We start from the raw sequence: 6,759 nt of genomic DNA, 5'->3' as shown, positions 1-6,759 counted from the left end.
TGCTCTCGCGGCAAACCCGTTGCGAAAAAGCTGGAGCACAGAACTTTGAGAGGCACTTTTTTTGGTCTTGCTTTGTTTTGTCTCGTTTTATGTATTTGGTACAGGGTCTTGCTATGCAGCTTGGATTTACAGTGATTCTCCTGTTTCCAGCATCCCCAGTGCTGGGATTATAGGTGTGCACCACCACACCCGGACCATTCACTGGCTCAGCATACCTCTGGGGCAGGGCCGGCGAGGCATGTGTGACAAGGGATTGAACCTTGGTCCCTGAGCTTGCCAGGGCAGGCACTTAGTCCACTGAGCTATTTAGCCTGCTCTTTGAGAGGCACTCTTGCTCTACACCACTGTGCTCTGGGACTGGGAGATGACACACTTTTGTTGTTTAAAGCCACCCAGGTAGCAGTACTTCGTCCCTCCACCCTGAGGAAATAGTGGTGGGCTTTGCTTTGGGTCAAGGACCCCTATGAGAAGGGTGTTACATTCCTCATGGCACCAGCAAGGCCAAGGCTCGGAAGGTGAAGCCTCTTCCCCAGGGTTCCCAGCACCTGGGGTTACCAGGACGCCCACTGAACAGCGAGAGCTGTGTGTGACCGAGCAGGTGGCCTGGCTGCTCTTTGGTCATAACAGAGGCACTATCTATGGCCTGTGGCTGTCACTCGGAAGTGCCCGGGACTGGGCCCTCCTGTCTCCAGCTCACGCCCTCCTACTCCTCAGCTTTGGCTCGGGGAATCCTGACAGTGTGTCAGCCTGCGTCACTGCAGGACCAGGCCGATGTGCGTGGCGTGCATCAGGAATGTCCCCCAAGCACATGTGTAGCGCGTCTGCTCCCAGTGGGTGGCTGTACTGGGTGGTGGTGGAGCCTGAAGGAGGTGGGGCCCAGCGGAGGAAGTGAGGTCATTAGGGACATGGCCTCCATTGGAGGGGCTCTGGCCCCTTCCTCTCTGTTTCTGCTTCTGGCTTTCTGGAAGTGAGCGACCTCCTCGCCACAGCCCTCCACCATCATGTCCTGCATCACCACAGGCCCAAAGCAGCAGGGCTGCACTGCCATGGACTGAAGCCCCTCGCACTGTGGGGCAAAATTCTCTCAGGGGTAGATTTATCCCCACTGGTCTTGGCCCACCTATGATACCAATGGCAACATTTTAGGTCTGAGGAAGGCACTCCCACAGGGGCCTCAGCACCTCTCCAGCCCAAGCACAGCCCCAGGCCAGCAGCAGCAGTCTCACCCAGAAAGTGGCCAGAAGGGCTAGCATTTGGGGGCCCCTGACTTCCTGCATCAGAGCCTTGGATTTAACAAAATCTCAAGTGGCCACAACTTCCTGCATCACAGCCTTGGATTTAACAAAACCTCAAGTGGCAGGATGTTTCCTGGAATCTGACAGGCACCTCTCAGTCTGGCCTGCTAGGCCTGGTGACAGCAGTGTCCCCTTGGCACTGGGAATGGCAGGGTGGGAGCCGAGGCACTGTCCTCTCCCAGTGGAGTCCTGGCTAACTCTGGGCTCTGCCTCCGGTAGGCTGTGACCTCCAGTCAGCTCCTCAACCTCTGCGCAGACCAGGGCCCAAAGTGGGGCTCAGCTGGAGAGGTTCCTGAGACTTGTGGGGAGGTGGCCTGAAGGTCCACCCCCAGGCACTGTTGCTGCCCCACTGTGCGCTCTCCCACCCTCTGCCCCGTGCGGCGGCTGAAGGCCTGAGTGTGGGGTACAGGCACACTGTGGTACCTCTGCTCCCCACTGCCCCCGCCACCCTTTCGCTGGTTCTTCTCTCTGGTGTCTGTCTGTGTCTGTGTTTCTGTCCTTCTTCCTCACCATGGAAACTGATTTCAATTCTGACACACGCAAATGATCACAAAACGCAGCAGAAGAACCACAGGCCTGGATTGAGGCTCAGTCAGTGGCCCAGTTAGAAGCGTCATTTCCTCCCTCTGGGGTGGGGCCAGTGCTGGCAGCCTCCAGGAGAAGCAATTTACACCACTCCCTTTATACCCCAGGTCGAGGCCTTGGGGGATCGGGGAAGGATGCACCAGGAGCCTGGGGTCAGAGGGTTGTACAGCTGGAGCTGAGACTGTCTCAGGGCTGGGCCCCTTGACCCAGGCTCCCTAGCTGGGGGGCAGGGCCCTGGTGCCTGACAGCGTTCACACGAGCTGCCCTGGGGATCTGGGGGGGCTGAGCCCAAGGCCCATCCACCCCTCGAGGTCGTTTGGTTTCCTCCCTGGACCACATTCTGTGAGCCTGGCTGCTTTCATCCCTGGAGCTTTCTCTCTCTGGCGACCTGGTGTGTGTTCAGGCCTTTAGAGAGCAACTTCTGCCTCCCTTCCTCCCTGAGTTCTGAGGCCCTGAGTCAGAATTAGGGTTTGCATAACAATATGGCTTTACTACTTATACTTTGTTTTTATATTTTTCTGCTGGATGGTTAAGACCAAGATAAGGCAAGACCTATGCTACAAGAGTTGTAGCTTTTGGATCTGATAAGGTCAGTGAGATCCCCTCAGGATTTATCCTGAAACCCTGTACCTCAGTTTGTAGACCCTTTATCAGTGTCAGCCATGTGGATGAGTCACGGCCATTGCTTGACCAATGTGCTCTCTGTGAAAGCCTGAGAGAATATTTTCTCTCCATGTGACTTTCCTTAGGCACACTCTACTGTAGGGGACTCAGGCCAACAATTTCTGACATTGCCAGGCAAGCGGAAGACCCAATACTATTATGGACTACTGGACTATTTTTTAATGTTTTGCTGAGTTTATACACCTATAATATTTAAATGACGGAACTAAACAAAAAAAAAAGGGATACACATGAATGACCATTTTGTATCTGTGTATTTAAAATGGTTAGGATAGATATACAGCTACACTCTCTTTATTCAGTGAATAGAGGGATTTGTTCTAATAGTGATTGTAAATAGGATATCATGTCTGCATCTTGTACAACAAACAACCACTAGGAAGACAGTATGGAATGTGTTAATTATTGAAACCATCCTAATAATTTGATTTGAAACTTTCTCATTGTTATTTGTTTCTCAATAAAATTATGGAAAAAAAAGAATTAGGGTTTGCAGAATAGGAGATAAACTTCACTGTTAGGAGGCTTCCTGAAGGGCCCTGAGGTGGGTGTCCTGTTGCTTGCCCCTCTTCCAGGTGTAAAAGTGAATGTTGCATTCTAGTCAGCCTGGGTCTTACCTTACAGGTCTTGGCACTGTTGTCCAATATCCCCCACTGGGACACCTGCACACACACACACCCATCACAGCCAAACAGGTACACATACTCACACACACACACACACTCACACACACACACTCACACACACACTCACACACACACACACACACACACACACACTGGCCTGCCTGTGCATACACACTCAGAACCCTGTACTCAATAATCCTGTAGCATGCATGCACATTCACACCCACACACATGTACATACACACTCATACATACTCATACCCAGTTGCACACCCACATGGCCCACGTAAATGGCAAGCACACAGCCTGCATGCCCACATGCATGTGCACACTCACCACCTCACTGCCAGCTCCTCAGGGTGGCTCAGGCTACAAGGGATGCCCAGTGGTCTCAGGTCCGGGGCAGCAGCTGTCCTGGCTCATGGCGGGCTGCCTGGCCCCTCTGCCCATTTGGGAAGGCGGCAGCCAAGACTCACATGGTGTGGGGGTCCTGGTAGGCTGGCCATCCCGTGGACACCTTACGAGAAGCCTGATATTTTTATTTATTATGCTGGTCATTGATTTCAAGGAGCAGCAGCAGCCGTGGCTACAGGCAAGGTCTGTCCATGGAGCTGCCTGCTAAGGCCTTTGGGCTCTGCACAGCACTGGGCCCTGAGCCCAGGGCCTCACGTGGATGTGCTGAGCAAGTGCTCTACCACCGAGCTGCAGCCCCCGGCCTTTTCAATTTTATTTGAAGATGGAGTCTTATGAAGTTGCCCAGGTTGACCCAGACCTTGCAACCCCCTGGCTCAGCCTCGAATACGTGGAATTACAGGTGTGCACGCCACACCAATTCAGGACCTCTCAGCTGGGCGGGAGGTCATTTCACAGGCAGAGAAACTCTGAGATTCAGAAAGGAAAGAGGTGTTTCCATGGATCCTGATGTGGTTATTTACCCAACAGGTAGCCAGGCTCTTTTAGGATTCCTTAACTATTTGAACTTTGTAACTCTAGATTATTCACCAAACGAAGAAAAGTGAATAGAAGCAGTCACCTCGGTTAACCCAGGTTGGTCCTGCATCAGCTCAAGTAGTACACGCCGCCCATCTAAGGGGCTCCCTGAGCCTTGCACCCTATTTCTTCCCATCCCACAGCTCTGCGCAGCTCTTTCATAGCAGCTACCGCACTACTGCTGTGTCTTGCTCTGACGTCCCCACTCATCAAGGATTTTCTTGGCAGCTCTCAGAGTGCTGATCTTGGGAGCAGGCGTGGTGGCGCACTCTGTAATCCCAGCACTGGGGAGCTGCACAGTGGAACCCTGTATCAAACACATCAGAAGAAGAGAGAAGTGTTGATCTCTCTGCCCGAGAACACAATGTTTTAAAAGTGCACAGTGCAGGCTAAATGCCGCGGCAGCTGCCCTAAGGGGTGAGGCCGGGGCCGGGGTGGTCGGGCATGCAGCCGTAACCACAGGAACAGACTCGTGCTCATAGCGCAGCAGTGGGCAGTGGGCTCATGGCTGCAGAGTGGGCTACGATTACAAGGACGAGTTCACAGCTGGACACGGTAGTCCTAGCTACTCAAGAGGCTGAGGCAGGAGGATCTCAAGTTCACAGCCACCCTAGGCAACTAGGCGAGACCCAATCTCAAAAACATTTTAAAAGTGCACGTTCTCTGGCTCTTCCGCCTGCCGCCGTGGCTGATGTGGTCCAAAGGCTGTCCCCAGAAGGCAGCGCCCTGCCCTTAGACCTCGGGTTTCCAGAACCACAGGCCTAAGGAACCTCAGCTCTCCGCACAGTCTCCAGCCCCTGACGCTCTGCCACAGCAGGGGAGAAGCAGGCTGGGGGGGTCATTTCTCATCCCTATGAAGGTGGGGAGCACACACTATGGTGAGCAACTCTTGTGGCACTTCCAGGTGACAGCGAAGGCCTGCCGTGAGAGACTCCAGAACACTTTTCCCTGCAAGCCTGGTGACCAGAAGTATTTGGGAAGTGGCTTCTCCATCTGCCTGCTCCTGCTCCTGACTAAGGGGCCAAGCAGATGTGCGGCGTGCACAAGAGAGTAGGTTCTTGTGGCTTATGCACAGAGAATGGAGGACTGTTTGTTACTGCGGCATAACCCACCCCATGCTGACTGGTGCATTATTTTTTTAAGTAAATATTTTTAGAGCACTTTGGTTTATAATAAAATTGAAAGGAAGGCACCGAGGCATTCCTCCTGCCCTTGTCCAGCACACCATGGCCTCTCTCGTTATCAACAGCCTTGATAAAGTGCTACAGTTGTGAACCTTCCTTGACGTACAGCTGTCACCCGAGGTCAGTGCTGTGCAGTGGAGCCCACACTGCTCCTGCACATCCGACCTACAACATACAACATCCGGGGCAGAAACGGCCTCCGTCCACCACCGTAGCACCATGAGGCTCACCAGGGTCCCAGTCCTCCCTCCCCAGCCACCACTCATCCTTTTTCTCTCCATAGTTTTGCCTTTTCCAGAATGTCCTGAAATTGGAGCCACACGGTATTAGCCTTTCTGGGTCAGCTTCCCTCACTTGGCAATATGCGCTGAAGTTTTCTCTGAATCTTTATGGCTTATGTCTTTTTAGGCCTGGTAACATCCATTGTTTGGACATCGTGCAGTTTATTTATTCACTGAGAAACATTTTGCTTGCTCCCATGTTTGGTAGTTACAAAGAAAGCGCCTGTACACACTCTACTCAGGACTTCCCATGGATGTAATCCTAGCTTCTTCGGGGAGCACGAGGAATCACGTGCAGGGAGTTTGTGTGATTCTACTTTTTTAATATATTTTTTTATTTTATTTTATTGAGAAACAAATACCAATGAGACAGTTTCAAAGCTGATTAATAGGACATTTTCAATAATTAATACATTGTACATTGTTATCTTCTTAGTGGTTAAAAAGTATGGAACGCTTCACGTATTTGCGTGTCATCCTCGTGCAGGGGCCACGCTAATCTTCTCTGTACCATTCCGATTTTAGTACATGTGCTGCTGAAGTGAGCACTTGTGTGGTTCTATAGGAAACTGCCAAGCTGCTCTGGCGGGTGGCTGTCCCACGTCACAGTCCCGCCAGCAGTGAGCAGAGTGCCTGCCGCCCGCCCTCTGCCCAGCACCGATGTCTTGGCACTCTGAGTCCAGGCCTTTCTAATGTGCCTGCAGTGCCACCTCACTGCCGGCTTAGTTCGCGTTTCCTTGTGACATGTTTGTGGAGCATGTTTTCCTCTGCCTTTTGGCCATTGGTATGTCTTATTGGTGAGGTATCTATTGTAGCTTTAGGCCCATTTTTAAATCCAACTCTTTGTTTCTCATTATTGGTTTTAATAATGATCAAGAATTCATTTCTCAATATTGGTTTTCAATAATTTTAATCAGGGATGTGTTTTGCCAATATTTTCTCCCAGTGGTTTGTGTTTTCATTGCTTTCATTTTGCATCATATAAGTAGCCCAGCTGGCTTTGAACACACGGTGATCCTCCTGCCTCAGCCTCCTGAGTGGCAGAATTACAGACTTGAGCCACCTCTCCTGGCTTTACAGCATCTTTTTTTTTTTTTTTTTTTTTTTTTTTTTT

General features: G+C 51.5%; 1 non-coding gene across 1 annotated transcript; it reads right to left on the bottom strand.

Annotated features, from left to right (window-relative positions):
* Positions 1 to 6,087: 6,087 nt before the first annotated feature.
* Positions 6,088 to 6,194, bottom strand: LOC111812480. The gene has a single exon (XR_002817973.1). It is a non-coding gene; the product is annotated as a U6 spliceosomal RNA (small nuclear RNA).
* Positions 6,195 to 6,759: the final 565 nt, after the last annotated feature.

The sequence above is a fragment of the Octodon degus genome, unplaced genomic scaffold (genome assembly GCF_000260255.1).
Source record: "Octodon degus isolate 3935 unplaced genomic scaffold, OctDeg1.0 scaffold00006, whole genome shotgun sequence".
In the NCBI taxonomy this organism is placed as follows: Eukaryota; Metazoa; Chordata; class Mammalia; order Rodentia; family Octodontidae; genus Octodon; species Octodon degus.
This window is presented reverse-complemented; position numbering and strand designations above follow the sequence as displayed.